General features: G+C 44.3%; 1 protein-coding gene across 1 annotated transcript in view; it reads left to right on the forward strand.

Moving 5' to 3' along the window:
• Nucleotides 1-24,016, forward strand: part of PDE6D (phosphodiesterase 6D) — a 60,069-nt gene that overhangs the window by 2,931 nt on the left and 33,122 nt on the right. The gene's annotated exons all lie outside the window — the stretch shown is intronic.

Below are 24,016 nucleotides of genomic sequence, written 5' to 3' on the forward strand. Positions count from 1 at the left end.
TAGCTTTTTGGTAAAAATAAAATAGGTATAAATTTTGGTAACTTGATATTTAAAGAAAAAAAACTGCCTCAAGACCTTTTCTTAGAGGTTTAACATGACATCCCTTTAGGATAAAAGTAACACTAATAAAGAATTTTCACACTCTTGTACAACCTCACCTTGGCTTCTTTGACACTGCTCTCTCTCAGATCTCCTCCCACCCCTTTTCTCCTTCTTAAGTTTCCTTTACAAGATCATCATCTTTCTTTTGCTCCTGTGTGTGAGTCCCTCTGGGCTTTAACCAGGGTTCTTTTCTCTTTTCTCCTCTTGCGATATTTTCAGCTCCCATGGGTTCAATTATCATCTCTTTGCTGATGATTCCCTGATCTATATATCTAGTTCTAATCTCTTTCCTGAACTTAAATCATGCATTGCCAAGTGCTTGTTAGAATGTCCAAAATAGGACTCATTCTCAAACTCAATCTTCTTCAGCCTTTCCTAACTCTATTGAGGGAACCAACACCCTCCTAGTCACTCAGATTTATAGTCTTGTAGTTGTCTTTTTTTTTAATTGATGTCTTTTTTTAAATCATCATGGTTTCCCTGGGTATCCCTTTCTCCCTTCCAAAGAGCCATCCCATATAGAAAACAGTATTTTTAAATTTAATTTAATTTTTAAAAATTTATTTAATTAAGAAAATTTTTCCATGGCTACATGATTCATGTTCTTTCCCTCCCTTCCTGTAGCCAAGAGCAATTTCACTGAGTTTTACATGTGTCATTGATCAAGACCTATTTCCATATTATTGATAATTGCTCTAGGGTGATTGTTTAGAGTCTCCATCCCCAATCCTATCCCCATCAACCATGTGATCAAGCAGTTGTTTTTCTTCTGTGTTTCCACTCCCACAGTTCTTTCTCTGGGTGTGTAGAGCTTCTTTCTCATAAGTCCCTCAGAATTGTCCTGGCTCATTGCATTGCTGCTAGTAGAGAGGTCCATTACATTTGATTGTATCACAGTGTATTCATCTCTGGGTATAATGTTCTCTTGGTTCTGCTCCTTTCACTCTGCATCACTTCCTGGAGGTCATTCCAGGAGGCAGTATTTTTTAGAGACAAAAATAGGAATAAGTTAGTTCAGCTAATTGAAATATTAAAAAAAAATCCAAAAGCATGTACAGTGTGTAATGCCTATAACCCTCCCACCTCCACAGTGGAGTGGGTTGGGAATGGCCTCTTTTATCTCTTCATTCAAGTTCTACGTGATCTTTATAATTTTGTTACATTTACACTTTTGATTGTGTGTGGAGTTCTTCATATTGTTGTAGTTACTGTGTATATTGTTTTCTTGGTTCTACTTATTTTATTATGCATCAGTTCTTATAGATTTCACCCAGATTCTCTGGACCCATCATATACATAATTTCTTATAGCACAGGAATATTCCATTACTTCCCTGTACCAATTTATTTAGTTATTCCCCAATCAATGGGCATCTGTTTTGTTTCCAATTCTTTGTTATCACAAGAAGTGTTGCTATAAATATTTTAGTGTTTATGGGGATTTTCTTCTTATTAGCAGACTCCTTGGGGGTTAAGTCCTATAATGAAGTCTCAGGGTTAAAGGGTATAGACAGTCGGTATCATTCTTGATGTTTCCCCCTCTCTCACTCTTTATATCCAGTTGATTGTCAAGTGATTGTAGATTCTATTTTCATAATAACATCCTTTCCGTATTCCTTCTTCAGCTACTATCTCAGAAGGTCTTACCACTTTTCACCTGTACTATTGACCTTCCAATTTGTCCGCACTGCTTCTAGGGTCCTCTCTAAAATCCGTCCTCCACATAGTTGCCAAATCGATATTGGGAAACCACAGATCTAACCTTGTCGTTCTTTTCCTCAGAAATCTTGGGTGGCTCTCTGTTGCCTCTAGGGCAAAATTGGGAACCCTTCTGATGACGTTGAAGCGCTCCACAATTTGATCCAACTACTTTCTAGACATTCCTCATGACTCTCCGTCACATAACTCATTTCAGCCACGCTGGCCAACTAGCTACTTATTACTTAGTAAAGACGTAGGACCTCCTGCTTCCATCTAGGCTGTCACTGGTGCTTGAAGGGTGTGCCCTCCTCGCTGCTGCCTCTTAGAATCAAAAGCTTTCTCTGAGGTACAGATTAGGGTCTACTTTCTTCACGGGGCCCTTCTTGGGCTTTCTCCAGTTGGTAATGCTCTCTCACTTATTTCATATTCACTTATCCCTCGATATGCTTCTATCCTGAGAAGACTGTAAACTGTTTGAAGGTGTAAATTCTTTCCTCCCCAGGACCCTGCATACAACAGAATAAATTTTCATAATTTTAATAACTGATCAAATTACAAATGAATCATTTTTATTGAGTTATTTGGCTATATTCTCTAAATATGATGTCTTTAACTAGATGACCTTCCACCTTCTGGTGGTCTTTGGATCGCTCATGGTGCCATTTTTACTAGACAGTGGATTATTAATACTCCCAAGGTACTAAATAAATGGGTTTAGACTTTCTTCTCTCAGAAAAAAGATGACTTTTGGAATACACCTGTGTACTTAGATATAGAAGTTTGGAAAATACAGCCAAAGACTCGGCATTTAGGAAGGTTTCATTAGTTTTACTTGGATTACCAAAAGATACCTGCATATGTGCCTGGTAAGGCATCATGAGTGATAGAGAGGACCAAGGAAACAGAATGGGACCCCACTCAGTCAGCCAAGAGATCGGCTGCCAGAGATCCTTGCTCAGAGACAGTTTGAAATAGGTTGCATCTGAGGCTGCTCTAATAAGGATTTTGTGAGTGAAGCCTTCTTGGGTTAGCTAAGTAATGTGGGATAAGTCAAGGCCAAGAGTCAGCAGGGTAGACTTGGTAGAATTCAAAACATTTAAACCTTCAAGATGATTTGATTTCTGCTTGCTGCTTAGAGAGGATCAGGCAGACCCGAGTCCCACATCTTCTTCCAGATGCTCTACAGAGAGCCACTCCTTTTACAATTCCTATATTCTTTTTTTTTTAACCCTCACCTTCCATCTTAGAATCAATACTGTGTATTGGCTCCAAGGCAGAAGAGTGGTAAGGGCTAGGCAATGGGGGTCAAGTGACTTGCCCAGGGTCACACACAGAAGGAGTGTCTGAGGCCAGACTTGAACCCAGGAACTCCACTGCCTCTCAATCCATGAACCACGTAGGTTTCCCCAAATTCCTTTCCTCTTTCTTGTTTTTATTCCCCATTTGTCATTTAACCACATAATGTTGCATTATTGCAAAGGACAATTTGTTGGGTGATTAGAAGCGTACCCAAGCTGGAGACTGTAGTGGAGCTCGTACTTTCTTTCCTTCATCCCAAATTGTAGTCACTTACCCCTTCCCAGCCTTGTCGATCCTGTCTCCACTACAGCTCTGCCTTTGTGCAGTCACAGGATCTGGCACAGTGTTCAGGGATTGTTGCTTAATGAAGAAGAGCAAAATATCCGTCAATCAAAGGTGCCTGGGTCCCAAACTGGATATTTAGAACCCCACAATCTCCATGTTTCATTCAGATAATTATTGAAAATTAAACATGTGTTCCTTTGTTCCTCCCCTCATTTTCTTCCTGTTTGCCCAGACTCAAAACTTCTCAGTCTTCTTCCACTCCTTCTTGTTTCTTGATCCTCACGTCTCATCAACCACTACCAAGTCCTGTTGGCTCCAACCCTATGGTCTCTCTTGATCAGTCTCCTCCTTACTTGGATAGGCATAGAGTTTGGGTTAGGCCTGGAAGGGAAGGCCAGGAAGACCTGAGCTCAAAACACCCCTTACTAGCAAAGTGACCCTAGGTAAGTCACTTAACCTCTGTCTGATTCACTTTCCTGATCAGTAAACTGATGATATATCATATATATATATATGATATATAGAGATATATCAGTAGCTCCTACCTCACAAGTTTTTTACGAGGACAGACGAGATAATCTTTGTAAAGCACTTGGTAAGCCTTAAAGAGCTATGTAAATGCTGGCTGCTATTATCCTCCTTTCCATTCGTACGGTCCAAGCCCTAATTCCTTTCACCTCACATATATAATAAGGCAGCTCCATTCTTTCTGCCCTTCAGCCTTAGACACAGCTCTGCTCAAACATAGCTCTGAGACTGAAGCATGCTCCCCCTTAAAAGCCTTCTGTGGCTCCCCATTGCCAAGTGATTGCCATTCAAACTACTTAGCAGGCAGTCAGGATGGTCTGCAGACTAAACTTGGGCCTCTCTGCCCTCTCTCTCTTCTTGGTTCTTACACTGGATTGTTTTTTGTTGCTTCTTTTTCCTGGGTGTCCTTACTGCCATCTTTGTTCACAAGGATACCCGTCTTTCAGGGTTCAGCCCAAATGACCCTCTGCCCATGCAAACTTCCTGGATTCCAACCACTCCCCACCCCGGTCTCTGGATTCCTGTAACACTTTTATGGTACTTACCACTTTCTAAATAAGGCTATTCGGAGATGTATACGTATGCCTAGATTTCTATTTGTATATATGTAATATATCATGAAGGCAAGAACCACGACTTCTCTGTTTTCCCTTGCTACATAATTATTCAAAAAAGTAGGCTTGTTGAATGAGTAAATGGGGCTCATTTCTGCTGCCTACAGACCTGACACCCAGCCTTCTGACCAACTTAGAGCTTAATTAGAGCTTAATTTGGCCAATTGGTGCTGGTGGTAAAGAGAATTCCCAAGAGGGGAAGGATGACATCCAGGCCCGGCCTTTACGGGAAGATGCGTCCGTTTCGGTATTCTTGACAAGTGGCCTGCCACCAACATCCCTGAGAGAAAACGTCCCCTTTCCTAAGGCCTCCCGTCCCCTTTTCAGACAGTTCTCATTATTTAGAAGCTCTTAGTCACAGCTGAAATCCACCTCACTCATTCACTGAGGTGACAGGGTGGACTGAAGAGAGTTCTAGACTATTCAGATTCTGCTTCAAGCCTTTGTTAGCTCTGGGACCGGGGCGAGGCCTGACTCCTCTCCGAGCATCAGTGGCTTCTGTAAAACTCAGTCATTGACTTGCTGAGGACCCTTCTGGCTCTAGACCTGTGATCCTAGGAGTTGCACACGCTAGTCTTAGTTTTGTCCTCTAGAACCCCTAGGCTCAATCTGGTTAACTCCTCTGTGATAATTCTTCAAATATTTAAGAATAGCTGTCATTGGGTTTCCTTCTCCACACCCAGAACTATTTTTGTTCTTTTCTAGGCTCAACATCTCTGCTGGTTTTTAAACTATTTGTCATGTAACATGCTTAATTTACCCTTCAAATGCTGATCTCCGTCCTTTAGAAATACTATGTTTGATGAGTGTGGGGGATGAAAGAACATTGCAAAATAAATGAGGATTAAGACCATTGCGTTAGAATGAACCCAGTATAACTCTTAGGATGATCTTTTCTGTGATATGGTTTATATTGTCATTAGTAATAGCAATTTATCCTATTTGAAAACATCCAGGCACTTCGAAGAATAAATGCAGCTACCTTTTTTCTTACCTAGGTATAGACTAAATTTGAATTGTGATTCTGAAACATTTTGACAATAATTCTTATTTCCTGATTTTAAGTTGTATTGGGGGATTACATTTTTTTTCACGTGAAAGTCCACTTTCTCTACTTTCTACCTCCCCGTCCTCCTATTGAGAAAGCAAGAAAAATAAAATACCTGTTATAAACATACTTATCTGAGGGAAACACATTTCCCTATTGGTCATATCCAAAAAAAGTCCATTTCCATCTGCATCCTGAGTTTGTTCCCTCTCTGTCAGGAGGTGACCCTAAGCAAGTCAGTTAACTTTTGCCTCCCTGAGTTTCCTCATCTGTAAGATGATGATGATGATGATAACACTTGCCTCCCCACGTTGTTGTAAGGATCAAATGAGATAATATTTTAAAGCATTTTTCAAACCTTAAAAACAAATTATAAATGCTAGTCATCATTAGTGTCCTGTCACATTCAATACTGTGTGTTGGTTCTAAGGCAGAAGAGTGATAAGGGCTAGGCTGTGGGGATTAAGTGACTTGCCCAGGGTCACACAGCAAGTATCCAAGGTCAAATTTGAACCCAGAATCTCTCTATCCACTGAGCCATGTAGTTGCCCCTGATACTTTTACTTCTTCCCTTTTAATTTCCTTATAATTTGGTTTCTGGCAGAGCCAGCACTATAGACAATGCTTTTACAAAGATTACCAAGGAAATCCTATTTAAAAATACTTTATTGATGTTCTTTTTTTAAAAATTATTTGCACATTCCATAGAATCATCGTCATCTCCCAACACCTCCTTATAACAACTAAGCATAGTCAAATGAAGAACCCCAAACAGGGACTCCCAGTAGTCAGATCTGAGAATGTGGCCTTCATGGCTCTGGGGATCTTTGCTCAGCCCTCTTACCTCCACTCCGTGGATTGGTAGTTACTGATATTTTCTTTTTTCCTAACCCCTCTTCATTCCAGTGCTTCCCTTTTTAATTATCTCCCGTATAGCCCAGAGGTAGCTCGTAGGATGTATTTGTTTGCCGTCTCCCCAATAAGATTGTCCTCCTCGAGGGCAGGGACTTCATCATACAGGAGGTACTCATATGTATGAACTGCCTGCTGTCTTTTTGGCAGTAAGGTCTGTGATGTTTTTCTCACACTTCTTAGGATTCTTCCCTCTTTCGGATAGTTTCCTCAGAATTGTGTTGTCTCATATGATATCCTCCAGACTTTCTCTTACTGGTCAGAGCCCCCCCTCTGAAAGGGGCTTGCCATGGCCACTAGGTGATAACGGACGATGGAGGTGAGGATACTGGAGAAGGCATCGGTTTATGGGGTAGCTGCTGTTTGGGGGGCATGGGTCATGGTGAGGTCAGAACTGCCCAGAGGGCTGCCGCTTTGACCCAGAAGCTAAGCTCCCTTTGCTGGGGGCTTCCAACCTCTCTCCCCAGCCTTCCCACAGTCCTCGTGATCACATCATTGTGCTGCACGGGATGGGAGAGGAGGGATGTGGAACCCAGGCCCCTTTCTTTGCGATTTGACGTAGCAGGCCTGGGAGTCCTAATCCAGATGTCTTTAGTGCGCGTCTCCATCTGCCCAGTTTGTTGCTCATCCTCTATACCAAAGGTATTGCACACTCAGCAGGCCCTCTGACTTCCCCCAGTCCCCTAGTGCCTTCCTCCTAAACCAGATTAAATGTAACTGGGAAGGAGTTCACCAAATAGATAAAAATTCAATAAAACATAGTAGCATTACAGTGGGAAACAAGTCAATCTGCAGCCAAAGGAATCCTCTTAGCAGTAATAGCAAACCTATGTATGGCATGGGTGCCAAAGATGGCACATAGAGCTCTCTGTGGGCACACAAGCTGCCTCCCCCCCCCCCAAGTTGGTTACTAGAAAGGCAGAGGGACTCTGAAAGGTGAGGCTGCTCCCCTCCCCTCCTCCACTGAGTCTGATGACATTTTTTCACATCACCTGCCCAGCAGCCCAATGGGTGCTCACAGTGGGTAAGGGGGACTCACAGGGAGCAGAGTGCTTGGGCCCCTCCCCTCCCCTTTCTACACTTGATGAGGATCTTCCTCACTTCCCCCACCCCTCTGACCAGCAGCCTAACCCTCCTAGCACTAAGGGGGGGGGGGTGAGGAAGGGCATGGCATGTGGGTCTCTAAAAGGTTTGTCATCACTGCTCTATATGGGGATTAGTGGGCCCTATTTCTGTTTAATTCTGACTCCACTGCTTTATACAACTGTCAGACTGGATCAGGAACTTCTCCTGCTCAGAAACCTAAATCGAGGGGCAGCTGGGTGGCTCAGTGGGTGGAGAGCCAGGCCTAGAGATGGGAGGTCCTGGGTTCAAATGTGGCCTCAGACACTTCCTATCTGTGTGACCCTGGGCAAGTCACTTGACCCCTATTACCTAGCCCTTACTGCTTTTCTGCCTTGGGGCCTACACAATATTGATTCTATGAGGGAAGGGAAGGGTTTGGGAGGGGGGGAGAGAGAGAGAGAGAGACAGAGAGAGAGAGAGAGAGAGAGAGAGAGAGAGAGAGAGAGAGACAGAGAGAGACAGAGAGAGACAGAGAGAGGGAGAGGGAGAGAGAGAGAGAGAAACAAAGAAACCTAAAGTTCGCCTAAAACCTAAAAATTGCCTGGAGGAGAAAATACAAATTCTAGTATAATATAATCCAGACCATAGGCCTAGAGTGAATTCTTTGTGCTGATGGTTGTGATTATTCATTGTCCCTAGGGCAAAAGCCAAGGAAGTTTGGGTCCTTTTCAGAGACATTTTTCTATTGATTCTCAGTATGATTTTGGTCGGTCTAATAGCCGTCCATCAAAATGACTTGATGAGCTAGAAAATGTGGTTAAAGATTGTGCGAGGGTGATGGATTGGTGGGTATATATTCAGCCTTCTAGGAAATAGGGTGAAATTAACTTTTCCTAAAATCACGCCTGTGCCGAGTCAAGTCCGTGAGGCCCAGGAAAAGTCTGGACTAGTCTTCAATATTGTTTTCTTCCCTGTGTGCCATCATTTAGTTTTGCTCATAAGAAAAGGCTTTGAATGTTGCTGGAGCTGTCTCAGAATTTGGTCTTAAAAGCCTGTGATCTCCGGACCAGCACAAAATGTAGTTATTTTCTAAAGCAAATGGATCAAAGAGAATGATTGCACCGTCTCCTCGGCCCTGGCCCTGTTGTTTTGGTTAGCCAGATGGCCAAAGAAACCTGGCCTTACCTGCTCTTTCCCTGTGTGCACTGAGATATAAGGAGATTACCGACTTCCCTTTGCTTTAGAAATCTTGGTGTAAGCAGAATGAAAGGAATTGTGAAATCACCCGGTTAGGATTTAGTTATTAGAAATCAAGGTAAAAGGAGATGATGAGAGAATTCCACTTAGGAAGTGTGATTTCTTTTGTTATGAGAAAGAAGTTTCCAAATTGTGTCTACTGAAAGGGAGGGAATCCATGTCTTGAGCCTTCTATCATTTGCTGTAATGAAAGCAGAGAACATTACCTGAGCCCCAAAGCTAATACAGCAAGAAGCTTTGGTTCTAAGCAAAGGCTGTACTATAGGGGAAAGCTGGACACCTTTCCTTAAAATGCGTGGAGAGGAAATAATAGAGAGGTGTCATCACACAAGCGTGGGACGCCTAGCCCGTGAGGTGGCTGCAAAGGCACTGGTGGAGAGACCCCAGTGGCCCACAGGATACTTGAGCAGATCATTGCCAAGGGACAGAAGAAGCTGAAGGGTGAACTTGTTGTGGGGGGCTTGAGGTGAATCCCTGCGTTCAGGAAGGGTACCTTTTGCAAGAATGCAATGGGGGCAGCTGGGTAGCTCAGTGGATGGAGAGCCAGGCCCAGAGACCGGAGGTCCTGGGTTCAAATGTGGCCTCAGACACTCCCCAGCTGGGTGACCCTGGGCAAGTCACTTGACCCCCATTACCCAGCCCTTCCCACTCTTCTGCCTTGGAGCCAACACACAGTATTGACTCCAAGACGGAAGGTGAGGGTTAAAAAAATGCAAGTCTCTGGAACTTAGCTTAAAAATTAAAAGGAGAAATGCATTACTTTAGAAGGTAATATTGAATCTGGCCAGGAGGGCAGTTAGAGGACAGTTGGATGTCTGAGCTACACTTGCTGGTATCCAGCAGGTGTATCTCTGTCCATCTCAATCCAAGGAAGAGAATTCTCTCGGGGTCTTATAGGAGTTAGCAGATGCTCTGGGTCAGGAGTCACCAGGGAAGGGAACAACGGAATTTCCCTGCGTACAGTTTGCCTGAAGCTCTTCTAGAAGAGGTTTGGGGGTACAATGCCTGTGCCAAACAGGCTTAGAGTGGAGCTTGAAACCTCCTGGAGGCAGTGCGGTACCCGAGTTCTCCAGCCAGCTCTGCTGCTGCTACGGGTGGCCTTTTGAAAGTCACGTCAGGTCAACAAGTTCAAATTCATGAAAGTCAGCCACCATTTATTAAGTGTGGACCGGCTCTGCAGGGTGCGTCCTGGTGACCTCGGCGTCAGGAAGATCTGCCTGTGAACCTCTCCTCACCCGTGCTGGCTTTCTGACCCTAGAAAGCAGCTCACTCAGCTCCTCCGTGGCTATTATGATCTCCGTAGGCACTGGGAGTTTCCTAACTCTACTAGGGAAATCGCAGGTTGGCTCAAAAAACCCTACATAGTTCAAATCTGGCTCCAGATACTTCCTAGCTGCGTGACCCTGGTCAAGTCCCTTACCCTTGTTTGTCTAGCTTGACCTGCTGTCATACAGTGTTACTATAACAGAAAGTAAGGGTTAAAAAAACAGCAAACCAACCCATATGAGTTAGTGGACTGGATGCTGGAGCTCCAGTGGCATTCCTGCCCTCGAGGAACTTAATAACGTTTCACTGGAGGGGAGAGTAATGTGACAGGTGTGTGGATGGGCTGCTCCCAGGAACTTGTGATGGGGGCAGAAAAGAAAGAGGGGGAAGTGCAATAAGGCCCTCTGCGTGGGGAGAGAACGCCTGCAGCCCTAGGAAAGAGCTCAAGGCCTTCATGCTTCTGCTGCTGCAAGAAAGATGTATTTCTTTCTTTCTTTCTGCCCTGACTTTCGGGCTGGTGCTGGAGCCCGAAGGATTCCAGGTCCCGGTCTGGCTGGGAAGGCCCAGGGGCTAACCATACTTGGTCCTGAGTGTCCCCAGCAGTGTCCCCTGGCCTCTGGGATCAGCTGTCTCCCAGATCCCTCAGCAGCTTTCCCCAGACTTTCTTTAACGTCCCGGCAGCCTCCGTAACATCCGGGTGATTTGGTTCGGGGAGCTCCCTGGGAGCACCCTCTTTCCCAGGGGAGCTGGGCACCTTCTCAGCAAAGGGGGGCCTTGGAGTTCCTTGGGGTACGAGGAGGCCGAGTCACTTGTCTCTGGTCACCCCGCCAGGACGGGACAAAGGCAGGTCAAGGCTCACAGCCTCTATCAGAAGAGCTCTCACCCGTGCACGATGTTGTTCTTGTTATTGGCCGCTTTAAAGCCCAGCGGCTGTTTCCTTCCAGGAAATGATGGCTTCTAGAAAGTTCCTGAGCATTTAGTGACGCCACGCGCTGCTCACAAAGCTTTAGGCACCGCCAGACTGAGCCTCAGCTCTAAGGATGGACTCGGAGGGTGGCAGCAGAGAATAACAGGCCACGGGAGAGGATAACATTTCCGAGCCGCCCGGCACCGCATTCAAAGTAGACGTCGTCGTCTTCAGCTTGCATTTGCTCTACAGACCCTGCTTCTAGTTTTCATTAGGTCATATTCAGGCCTTAAGCCTTGGAAACCTCTCACTGTGGGCCATACACGCGGCTCAAGGGAGCCTCCATATGTCACCAAATTAAGTGATTTGCGTTCTAATCTGAAGGAAACAGTGGCCGGGCCTCCGGGGAGCCAATAGCTTGACCCCTGGGATTGGCCATTGTACTGGCTTTTTTTTTCCTGGGCAAATAAACTTGCCAAGCCCCCTGCAGCCGCAAAGGGTTCCTCCTTGGGGGTGTCTACTCAGGTGTGCTCCTACCCACCCTCCGATGCCCGATTGAATGCGTCCCTGGAGCGTTCAGCCCATCAGAAAAAGGAGGATTTGTTTCTGCTTGGTTTTGTCAGGGAGTGGAAGGTTGCTCCTTGGGTTTCGAATGGTGATCTTTTCTGTTTAGCAAGCGGCCTGCCTTTGCTGGTCCCCAGAATGCTGACGGTGTGCCTTCCCTGTCCGGTGTTTTTGCTGGCCCGGGCGTTGTTTAGGGAGGACGTCTCTACCCGATTGTATTGACTTGGCAGAGCTGACTTAAGTCTCAACGGCACCAAATGTGGGTTTCCCAGAGATCCATCTGTAGTTCCTCAAGTTGGCCCCAATTAATCGATAAGACACCAGAGGGAGGTCCAGCCGCGAAGTCATAGTGTGGGAGAAAGTGTTTGAGTTACCCATTTGATGAGACTGGCCAGCCTGTAGAGAAGTACCTTCCTTGACACTTGGATCGCTGTCATCCTCTGAGGCTGCAGCGTTTGTGGGAAGGCACTTAGGACCCCCCCTAGTAAGCTGCTGCCAGTGTGGCCTTGAAAGAGGAGGGTGTCTAAACCAGCATCACTTCCAGGGCAGGAATATTCACGTTGTTGTTCGGTTATATCCGTTATGTGTGACCCCATTTGGGGTTTTCTTGACAAAGATACCGTTCGCCATTTCCTTCTCCAGCTTATTTGATAGATGAGGAAACTGAGGCAAACAGGGTGAAGGGATTTGCCCAGGGTCACCCAGCTAGTAAATGTCTGAGGCTGAATTTGAACTCAGGAAGATGTCTTCCTGACTCCAGGCGCTCTATCCACGGGGTCCCCTAGCTGCGTATTAATAGCCAACATTTTTAGAGCCCCTCCTAGCTACGGGCACGGTGCTAAGCATTTTACAGATATTACCTCATTTAATCCTCACGCCAACCCTGGGAAGTAGATGTTACTTTGATCTCCATTTTCTAATTGAGGAAACTGAGGCCAAAGACGTTTGCCTCCAGTTTTCCCAGGCTCAGCTAGCTAAATGTCTGAGATCAAGTTCACCTCAGACCTTCCGACTGCAGCCTTAGTGTTTTATCCACTGCACCACCCTGCAGGTCATGAGCTAGAGATGACATTATATTGCAGTGGCGTCACTTCAATGTCCTTCGCTTCTCGTTGTCACAGAAGACAGTGAAAGCTAAAGACTAGGCAGGTTGTCTTCTAGAAAGGATCTCTTTCTACATATTTAACTCTGGAAACAAAGCCCATTTTTGTTGTTTTTGATCACAGTCAAGGCTGGAAAATGGTGGCTGTCTGAGGCCGGGTTTCTAGCCTGTTCATCTTTTGTTCTGCTGTCCCTGTTTCCAACCACTGACAGAAGAGTCCTGGAGAACTTATTTTGTTTCTGAAAACCTTAATTGTTTTTACTTGGTGGCTTCAGAATTTAAATGGGTTAGAGAGCCCAGAAACGGCTCCATTGCTTGGGCCACACACACACACACACACACACACAGCCTTTTCTGAGGACACGTGGAGCTGAGCATTATGTGAACCTCAGAATGACTCTTACCCCTAAGTTTATTGCTAAAATGGGGACGATCAGGCTTCAAATCCTACTTCAGGAACTTAACTAGATTGTAACCATCTCGTCCATAAAATGAGAAGAACTACAGTATTTCGTTCATTTAATTAAGTGCTTAATTAATAATGCATTGCTGGGAGACTCAAATGAAATAATGTACGGAAAGAACAGTGTTGGATACAAATGTCAACTGTTATCATTGCTTGAAGAATAATCCTATGCTAAGTCACATCAGGAAATGCCATAGCTGCAGGATTCCTGGATTATAGTAAGGCGTTTGTCTGACGTTGTTTGGTGTCTTTATAGACGAGCTAGAGAGATGAAGGGTGGATAATAAATAAATTTGGAAACTCTGATCAATTGGCCCCAAAGTATGTCAAGCAGTGTATTAGTGTCAACTCTATCAGTACGTGAGAGGGCTTTGTCCTTGGCCCTAATCTCTTCAATGATTTTGTCAGGGACTTGGATTAAAACATGGGTGGCATGCTGATAAAATGGGCAGTTGGGACACTACTGGGAGGACAGCTAATTCACCAGATGAAAGAATTAGGATCCCCAAAGCTCCTTGCGAAATGGTGGGCTCAATGAAAGAAAATGAAATGGTTCCTTAAGCCTTTCCTGGCTCCTTGACGTCATTGGTGTGAGCCCATCATAACCTCTCCTGGCCTTCTTTTGCTCTACTATATTTATTCTTCGTGTTTTCTCATCAGTCCTGGAAAGGAGATGCATCCTGAATGCTAGAGGCTTTTCACTGGTTCCTCTAATATCTTGGTGGTACCAGTTTATTCAGGCCATCCTGAATACAAAGGTTTGGACCCAACTGAAAAGACCAAAAGTACTTGTTTCTGGTGTGTGATGGACCTTCTCCTTTACAGTTATCAGTGGCCTTAATGGCGTCTTTGGCTTTACTTCAACTTAGATCGTCATTGGTTAATGTGCTGCAGTCCTCTTCGGATTACCCTGTGACTTTGCTTTCCACCTACAGATTTGTATTTGAAGGTACAAAGATGGGAATTGGATCAACAATAATCCTTGACAGTGGACGCAACTTGTAGTTAAATATGCAAGAAGGGCAGTGTTAGAGCCTTTCCATAGATGTGTAAAAGGGATTACTTGGAGAGGGAGAGAGCACTGGAAATCAGGGGAATTACCAAAAGTTTCCCAAAGGAGCTAGTACACAGAATCAGTCAGAGATAACGGGCATTTATTAAGCATCTGCTATAAACTTATTTGGGCAGCCAGTGGCATGGTGGATAGAGTGCTGGGCCTGGAGTCAGGAAGTTTCACCTTCCTGAGTTCAAATCCAGCCTCAGATATTTGCTAGCTATATGACCCTGGGCAAGTCCCTTAACCCAGCTTGCCTTAGATTCCTCATCTGTAAAATGAACTGGAGAAAGAAATGGCAAACCACCCCAGCATCTCTGCCAGGAAAACCCCAAATGGCATCAGGAAGGATTGGATACAACTGAAAAGACCAAAAATGAGTTAAATGCTTTAGATATACAGAAAGATAAAGGACAGTCCTCAAGGAGCTTGTAATATAATAAGGGAGACCACATGAAAACTCCCTCCAATAGGATGAATTGGAACTAAACAGCAAAGGGAAGATACTAGCATTATTGGGGGGGGGGGGCAGTCAGGAAAGGCCTCTTTCACTGGGTAGGCTTTTAGCTAAGATCTAAAAGAAGCCCGAAGAAGTAGGAGGAGACGAGGAGGGTGAGTGATGGTCGACTAGGTGATCATCCAGGGAAGGATACTCAGAATGAGCAGTCAGAGTGGTAAGAGGAGAATCATTGGAGAAGAGTGATAGGAAGAGTGATAGGTCTAGGAAAGGAGAAAATATCCAAATTTTATTTAAATAAATGTTTTAAATATTCATAACATTTTAAAAATTAAAAAATCACAGTAATCAAAATTTAGAAACAGGACTTTAGACATTATCAAGTCCAGGAGTTTTTAACCTGGAGTCCATGAATGTTTTTAGATATTTTGATAACTATTTCAGCATAATTTGTTTCCTTTTCATCTGATGCATTTTATTTTATGTGTTGAAAAACATTATTCAGAGACGTGTCTTTGGACTTCAGCAGACTGCTAAAAGAGTCTATGACACACACACAAAAAGATTAATGACCCTTGATTTTGTGGAAATTAAGGCCCATTGAGGTAGAAGTCACAGAATTAGTTAACGGTAAACCAGGTCTAGAACTCAGGCACCTTGACTCCTGTTTCAGGGCTCTTGAGAGAATCTCCAGAATGAGGTGATCAGCAGCGTCTAAGACTATAGAGAGAAAGTCCCAAAGGAAGAGGGCTGAGAAGGAGCTCTTGATTTCACAGTTAGGTTCTTTGGTAAGCTCCAGGAGCCATTTTAATGAGTGGGGGGGGGGCAGATTATTGAGAAGTTAGGCATGAGTGGGAGGAGAGGAAGTGGAGAGATCAGGTATAGATGGCTTTTTTCAAGGATTTGATGGTGAAAAGGAGACGCTATAACAAATGACAACTTGAGGTGATGAGGTTAAATGAAAGCTTTTTAAACCTGGGCATGTGTATAGGTTGTGGCTAGAGAGGCGATAGAGAAGGTGAGGAGGTAGGGGGCTGTGGGGTGGAAGAAGGCACAAGTAGAGAGGGTTGACCTTAGTAAAGAAAACAGCCATCCCTTCTTCAGAAATTGAAGCAAGGTGAGAACGAGGGACGATAGTAGGGTTATGAGGGAGTTCAGAGTGGGGGTGGCTGGGATAGGAATCAGTTTTCTCAATCACAAAGGAGAAAACTGCTGAAAAGCAAGGTGAGAAAGAAGTCATTTCAAAGTCTGAGGAGAAGAGAGAAGATTTAGAAACTGCTGTGAGGAGTACTGTAGAAAATCAGGGAAGAATAAAAGGATGGACATGCAGCAGTGAGTCCATGGTTGGAATTAGATCATACAGATTTGTTGTAGACTCAGTCAAGCAACAAAGGTATGAAGAAGAGAGATTTTGTCTCTTACTAATTGTAGCTGCTACAAAATGGAATTGGCTCCCTTAATAGGGGGAGAATTCTGTTGGCCAGACAACTTTATAGGAAGTATTGAAGAAGGGATTCCTGTTTCAGGGAAGGCTTGACCCAAGTGGCCTCTCAGGGCCCTTTCAGTTCTCAGATTCTTTGCTTCTGAAAATACATGTACAGGCAATGTTTAGAACAGCCTCAGAGGAAGGAAATGACAAAGGCAGGAAGCCCAGTTGGTTTAATTCTCTGTCCTGTCATCAGCTCTTTTTAGGCAGGTCTAGAAAGAGTTCCCCAAGAAGTAGTTTTGATGAGAAGCCTGAAGTAGTCATTTGTCGAAGGTGGCCTTGAGGAAAGATGTAAATGTCAAAGAGAGGAATGAACAAGTCAGATGGCAAACACATTTCATTCTTTAAAAAAGAGGTGACAGTCATGGAAATGGGTAACAATGAGATTGGAGTGACAGCCTGGAACTGAGGAATAGGAAAGATAGCTCAGAAAAGATGGTCTTCAGACTCCCTTCTTTGGAAGCTTGCTATCTGGTTCCTTGCCTTGGCCAGTAGACCTCCTCCTCGCCTCCCAAGAACACCAGGGGTTTGAGATTGTACAGGTTGATCGTAGCCTTTACCCTCACACTTTTAGGTCAGTGATGGCAAACTTATGGCATGAGTGCCAAAGATGGCATGCAGAGCACTCTGTGGACATTCGGCCACCCTCCCCACCCAGAAAAGGGACTCTAGGAGAACTGCTCTCTTCCCCCTCTCCACCATGCCTGATGACATATTTTCATATCACCCACCCCTCTGCCCAGCAGCCCAGTGGGAGCACACAGTGGGTAAGGTGGGCAACTCACAGGCGGCAGAACTGGAGGGGAGCAGAGCTCCCAGGCCACTTCCCTTCCCCTCTCTACTCGCTGAGAACATTCCTTACTTCCCCCCACCCAGAAGCCCAATGGGAGTACTTCCTCCTTCCCCTGTGTTGGGTAAGAGGGGTTGGGGTGTTCCCAGCACTCATGGGGTGGGCACAGGACTCCATCATCTCTAAAAGTTTCACCATCATTACTCTAGGCTCTCTGTGGGGGAGTATGAACAAGTGGCACTATTAGCTCTGCATTGGTGGGAACAAAAACCAATTCTTAAATTATCATGAATTGTTGCACCTTCTGGTTGATGGATGTGAACATTTATTTTTCATATACTATATTATTTCTATATTAGGGATAATTCCTGATCCAGGTTTTAGACTTGGCTCCATCCAGTCTACAGATTTTTACATTCCCTTTATCCTTAGGAATGTGGTGGTCCTGTCACAGATTCTGGCTAACAGGAGGGTTTTACAATGATGCTTTTCCTGCATACATGACGTACAGATCACCTGTCCATCTCTTGTTGTAGGGAAGAGCTGAGGGTTTGATGAACCACCTCCTAACTGGCTGGTTACCAATTAAAGATGTCTTGGGATGTTCAAAGGAGAAGTTGAATAATGAGCTTCCCAAAGTGCAAATAAGTACCTGGGCTTGGAATTTCAGATGCCTTTGGAGAGCCGAGAGGATCCTTTGACCATCATTAGGATGTCTTTGACCAGTTAATTTTAAAATTAAGAAAACTCTCTCGAGAATTTTAGTTGTTAAACCAACAGTTGTCTGGCCATTTTGCTAGCCTCCAGTTACAGCCCCAATTTTAGGTAGAAATTAATAATGATAATAATAATAGCTAACATTTGTATAATGCTTACTGTGTCCTGCTTTACAGTTATATCATTTGATCATCACAACTTCAGGAGGTAGCATACCTACTATTATCCCCATTTTACAGATGAGGAAACTGAAGCAAGCAGAGGTTGACTGATTTGCCCTGGATCATATAGCTAGTACAGATCTGAGGCCAGATTAGAACTCAGTCCAGCACTCTCTATTGTGCCACTTGATTGCCCTGTTAAATGCTGTAGGAATTATTATTGCCAATTAATAGATGAGAAAATTGAAGCTGAGAAAAGTCAAAAGATTTACCCACGGTCACATACCTAATAAGTTTGAGATAGAATTCAAACTCCAAGTCTGACATTCTGCCTTCTCCACCATACTGTCTGTCTACAACGAGCCTATCAAGCTGATGTTCAGATTTCTTCAGGAAAGGGGAACTTATTGCCTTTTGAGGCAGCTTATTCCACTCTGAAAAGCTGGATTTTTAAAAAGTTCTTTTAAAAATCATTCCTATGTTTGCCTCTTTCGGTGTCCACCCATTCATTGTTCCTAGTTTGGTCCTTTGGCCAAGCTGGACAAATTTGATTCTACTTCCCTAGGACAGCCGGCATGTGTTCCTGCCTCCGCCAGCGCAGACATCCCTAGCCCCTTCAGCTGATCCTCACATGGCACATGGCATGGACTTCACGCCCTTCATTCGTCTGCTTGGCCACTTGTGGCCACTTTTTCAACTTGGGCTTCATGTCCTTTCCCAAGAGAGAGCAGCCCCTGGAGCTCAGGCCTGCAGATGAGCCCTGTCCAGAGGGGCAGAGAGCAGCGCCTTCACCTTCCTAATCCTGCTTTGTTCTTGACTGTGCTCCTCTTGGCTCTGGGATTGCTGCCTTTAAGCTAGGAATCACTGTCAAGCTCCTGCGCCTCTAGACTTCTCAGGCCCCCTTCTGTTCTTTTTTCTTGTGGCACGCCTCTCTTCTTCCTGGCCTCGAAGAGCTCACTAACCCCTTTTGCCACACCCTTCAGGACGTGATACCCTGCGCGTTAGCTAAGTGTGGGAACTTTCTTGTCTCCCCACTAGTAGAAACCTGTTTTTGTTGTCTTTTCTAGGGCCTTGCCAAAGAGTGGAAGCACACTAAAGGACTGAGGGCTCTGCCTTCTCTGGGTTTCTGTCCCCATTTGACATTTAAGGAGACTGAGGCTTTGCGCTATTAACTTGTCTAGAGCTACACAGTGAGCTGTGGTGGGGCTGGCCCTGTGGTTGCCTCCAGCCTTCTGCTAGGCTAAGCTAGCTGGCCCTTCTCCCCTTTAGGAAAAATTAAGAAACTTGAAATAATTGGAGGGACTTTTTTTCTAATGGGAATGGGAATTTGTGTTCTGTGTGTGCCTGGCTTCTGCCTTGCCTCAGGACACCATCTTGTTTCTTTGGCCTGGGTGCCAAGGGAGTGTTGGTGAAAAGGGCAAAGGGCCTGGCTTGCTTGACTGTCCCATCGCTCCCTGTGTTCGCTCTGCTCTTTTAGATCGGGAGTGGCATCTCCCCAAGAGGCCTGGTGCCATGCTGCTGTGGGCTGCTTTTGAGCGATGCTGGTTGGCAGTCTCCAGAGATAGCCCCATGCCATGCGGGTACCTTTTTTCTGGCTTTTATAAACATCAAACTAAGACTTGAGATATGAAATTTCTTTAAAGTTTGAATCTAGGAGAGAGAAAAGGAGGGATTTTTTTCCCCAGAGAGAAATGAAAATGAGAGGAAATCCGGACATAACCAAAATATTTTTTAGCAACTTTCATAGATAGAAGTCATTTGGTTGGTGTGGGAACATGAGATTTATTATGTAGGACTTGGTTTGCTAAATTTAAATGCTTATTTAGATTGTTCAACATTCACCACGCTTTTACTTTCAAATGTTTTTAATTGTTATTCCAAATGGAAAAAACCCTGCCTTTTAGATTGGGGTCAATTTATAAGACGACAACATTTTGAACAGAAAAATGCTGGCCATATTTGTAAAACCAAGTAGAGCACCTCCTTCTGTTGTCTGGCCCAATCGAAAAGGAATGAAGCAGGGGGCGCAGCTAGGTAGCTCAGGAGATATAGGGCCAGTCCTGGGCAGGAGGGCCTTAGACCCTTCCTATCTGAGAGACCCTGGGCAAGTCACTTAACCTCATTTGCCCAGCCCTTAACCACTCTTCTGCCTTGGAACCAATATTCAGTATCGCCTCTTAAGATGAAGGTAAGGGTTTAAAAAAGAAAGAAAGAAGCAGAGAAAGAGAAAAGGCCTTTCAATTTGGCAGTTAAATCATTTCTATCAGGTCACTTTTCGATTTCCAATCACAATTTTTTTTGACATATTGCAAAAAATTTGAAGGAATCTGATGTAGGTAGTTTTTTAGAGGAGTTAGAAACGGTGGCACAAGAGTTCTTGTCACCTTGTCACAGAAGGGCTATGCAAATAAGTGGGCATAATCCAACAGAAAGAGAATTGAGGATTGTATGTAAGGCTACAGATCACATTTTTCTTACATCTATAATAAATTCAGCTTATAGCTTTCAAAATTGTCCTGATTGTACTTCTTCCTGCCCTTCTGTTCTCTTATATATTTTAAAATGTTTCTAATTAACACAGAATTTTCTCCTCTCTCTGCACTCCTTACTCCACTCTAATGTTTCAAAAGCTCTTTTCAATGCCACATACCTAAAAGATTCTATTTGTTTTACACCTTTATCGTGCAGGCTCCTAGATTTAGAGATGGGAGGAACTTTAGACACCATCAGAGCCCAACCCCTTCTTTTAACAGATAAGGAAACTGAGCCTTGAAGAGGTTTTGACCTGGCTGATGTCACCCACTTGGTATCATAGGTGGGATTTGAACTCCAATATTCTTGATGCAGGATCAAGCTGTGCTCCCTTGATGGTAAGGACCATGTTTTTCTTCTCTGGATCCCTCATGATGCCTAGCTTGACACATCGTACATTGGCCCTCTAGTCATTCACATTTCTTAAGTTGTGATCCAAGAAATCCAAAGCAGCATAAATTGCCTGATAATATTCAATTTGTTGTTGAAGTCCTTCACTTGATTTTCTTCTGTATTTGTAAACAGAAACTCTTAACTCTTCTGAAACATTTGCTCCTGTGAGCCCTTTGGCAAGGGATGTTTAATTGAATTCCACAAAGATTTATGAGCACATACCCAGTGCCAGATGCTATGACCCAGGGGCCCTGCCCTCAAATAGCTTCCATTCTCTTCTTTTACATCCAAAATGTAGTTGTAGTTTCTAGAAATGTCCAGAGGAATACAAGTTGAGAAGCAGTAGATAGAGATGTTTTATTTGCCTTAAACATTTTATTTATTTATTTCGCTAAGAAACCTTCCTAATACTAAATCCCATTTTTCAGATGAAAGAAGCCCTTGGAGACAAAAGACCTTCCCCACCTCTCCTTCCTTTAAGCATCTTTGATGGAAATGTTTAGTGTTTTACAAGCATAAAGGATGTTAGAAAGGCCTTTGCTCTCTGCAGCTGAGGGAGGCCGGAGTTTATAAAGCAGGAACATCCCAATTCAGTTGTCTTGGGTTTTTTCCCCTTCCCTTAGCATAAAGGGAAACAACTGATTGCTTGTTGTTGACTCCTGCAGGCAGTGCCTAGGGAGACCTGTTCTTCTGGGATTTTCTCTTGGGCCCTTCAGGGGAATTGATGAAAAGTAGCTTTTAATCTGTGACAGCCTCAGTGTATTGGCTGTGTTGTGGTTCTAAAGCATTTTGTGGACTGAGTTCTGTGGACAGAATGGGCAGAAAAATGGTCAGTTTTCTCGTAGAATCAGAAAGCATTGGGAAAGGTGCCTGGACTAGGAATCAGGACACCTGGGTCAAGTCCCAGCTTTTCTCTTTCACTGCTGTATAACCTTGGGCAAGTTAGTTCACCTCTCCAGGTACTCTTTTCTTTATCTGGATGATCTCTAAGAATTTTCCCCCATGATTTCTAGATTATCTGGTCCACCCTTTTATTGAAAAAATGAGGAAGCTGGGACCTAAATAGATTAAGTGACAGGATGCATATCACCCCCTAGGATAATGTGAGATATTTTACAGTCTTTCTTGATATCCTTGTGGAAACCATGGAGAAATATGAGCCTAGTGCTGTTACCTTTAGGCAGGTGTAGAGCTCCTTGGATGATCATACATGTGTTCATTCCTGGAGTGATGCTGGGAGAGGGGAGGTACTTGCCACAGGCCTTTTTTCCTGGCTAACCCTGTTTTGTTCTTGATTGAAGATACAGAAAACAAATTTGGATATTCGGAATGTTTTAAAGTGGAGCCCTGAATAAAAGTTAACCAGGAAAAAATGTAAACTTGCACCCTTGGGGTTAAAAAGAGATCTTGCTCCAAGTATTGGGGGAAGCAATGAGTATAGAGGGGGAAAGGAGCCGGATACCTTGGTCTGAATCCCAGCCCTGCTCCATGCTCCTGGGCTGACCTCCAACAAGTCAGTTCGCCTCAGTAGGCCTCATTTTCCCGTTTGGAAGATGAAAGATTCCTACTAGATGACTTCTGAGGGCTCTTTCAGCTTTAAATCTGTCTAGTAACCGTGATATTAAAATTGGTGGTTTTACACAATCGCTTTATCAGGCAAAAACCAGATTCAAAAGTTCAAGTCTAGAAGGAAGCAATTTCTATTATACAACCCAAAGGAAATGAGAAAGACCCAAGAGGCTTAGCAGCCCCTCTCATCTTCACCATTTCTTTCTAGCACAGAAAGTCCATACTGAGTCCTCTGTTTGTCTCTGGAGCCCCACTTCTGAAACACAAAAGTGCTTCGCTTGATCCCATTTATATGAAACTCCAAAGAACTCATTTCCTTGAATTAAAAAAAAATTCTTTAAGTAAAAATATGGCCTCCCCCTTTTGTCCCCCTTCTTAAAGTACAGAGACAGGAAAGACATTTTAGGTACCTCTCTTTGTTTGCACTAATTTCTAAGCAAGTTAGGCCTGCCCAATTTGAGATAGGCTACAGTGATTTCTTTTTTTTATACCTTCCATCTACTAAGTATTGGTTCTAAGGCAGAAGAACAGTAAGGGATAGGTCATTGATATTAAGGGACTTGGCCAGGGTCATATAGCGGGGAAGTAGTGGAGGCCAGATTTGAACCGAGATCCTCGCTCTTTATCCAACCAGCTACCAAGCTGCCTCGTGCAGTGATTTTTTAAATTGCTTAGATGAGGAACACCAGAATGGTGAAGGGCTTCAAGTTTGCAGCATATGAAGCCTGGTTGAAGGCATCTGGGATACTTAGACTGGAAAAGCAAAGCCCCTGGAAAAACGTAGGAGCTGTCTTTAAACATCTGAAAAGCTCTCACATATGATTGGGAGTTTAGCCTTGTTCTTTTTGGCCCCATAGGGCAGCACTCAGGATCACTGGCTAGAAGTTATCCAGAGGATGGAGCAGGCGGGCTCTCAGAAAACTCTTCCCCCCAGAGTTGTTCCAGAGTCAAATGGGCTGCCCCAGAGGCCTTAGAGATGGTCAGCTGACCATGGGGCAGGAAGACTTCAGGGATGGCTCAAGTTGGAGGGCCATTGACGTTCCTTTCACTGCCAAAATTCTGAGATTTGGCAACTGGGTAACAGTTTGGCTCTGATTTTTATTTGTCTTGATTCCAAATCCAAGGTGGGCTTCAGTTACCTTGAAGTGATACAAAATGCATCCGTACAATGACAGAATAGAAATACGTCCAACTGAGCACATTGGCATCTGCTTTGGGAGCCCTCGGGAAGGGATGAGAGGCACGTGTGTGGCTGGTTTGTCAACTGAGGACTGAGGGTTCACAGAGGAGTCACTACCGTTACCCTCCTGGTGGCCCTGCAGTGAGGCCTTACACGTTTTGTAGCTAGAACCACCTCAGTAACATCACTTGAACCTTTGAAATGGAACTTGGCTCAACTCCGAGATTTTACGCTCGACAAAGAGTTTAAGTGTTGTTTATACTGACTTACCACGTCTCATGGCAGGGTCTTAGATTTCTAAGCCGTGTCTGCCGTCTTTGATCTCAATTAATGCCTGAGCTATACTGTGTTTGTATGGGTGCATACCAGCAAATACATTAAGGGTCTGCTCTGAACAAGACGGGTCCCCAGGGTGATGCAGTGGATAGAATACAGAACTTGAGGTCAGGATGACCCAGGGTCAGATCCTTCTTCTGACCCTCTGGGTCTGTGTGTTCTTGGACAAGTCAGTGACCATCTACGTGCCATACACATCTCCTGAAGATGAATGTCTCTATTAAGG

The sequence above is a fragment of the Monodelphis domestica genome, chromosome 2, assembly GCF_027887165.1.
Source record: "Monodelphis domestica isolate mMonDom1 chromosome 2, mMonDom1.pri, whole genome shotgun sequence".
Lineage (NCBI taxonomy): Eukaryota > Metazoa > Chordata > Mammalia > Didelphimorphia > Didelphidae > Monodelphis > Monodelphis domestica.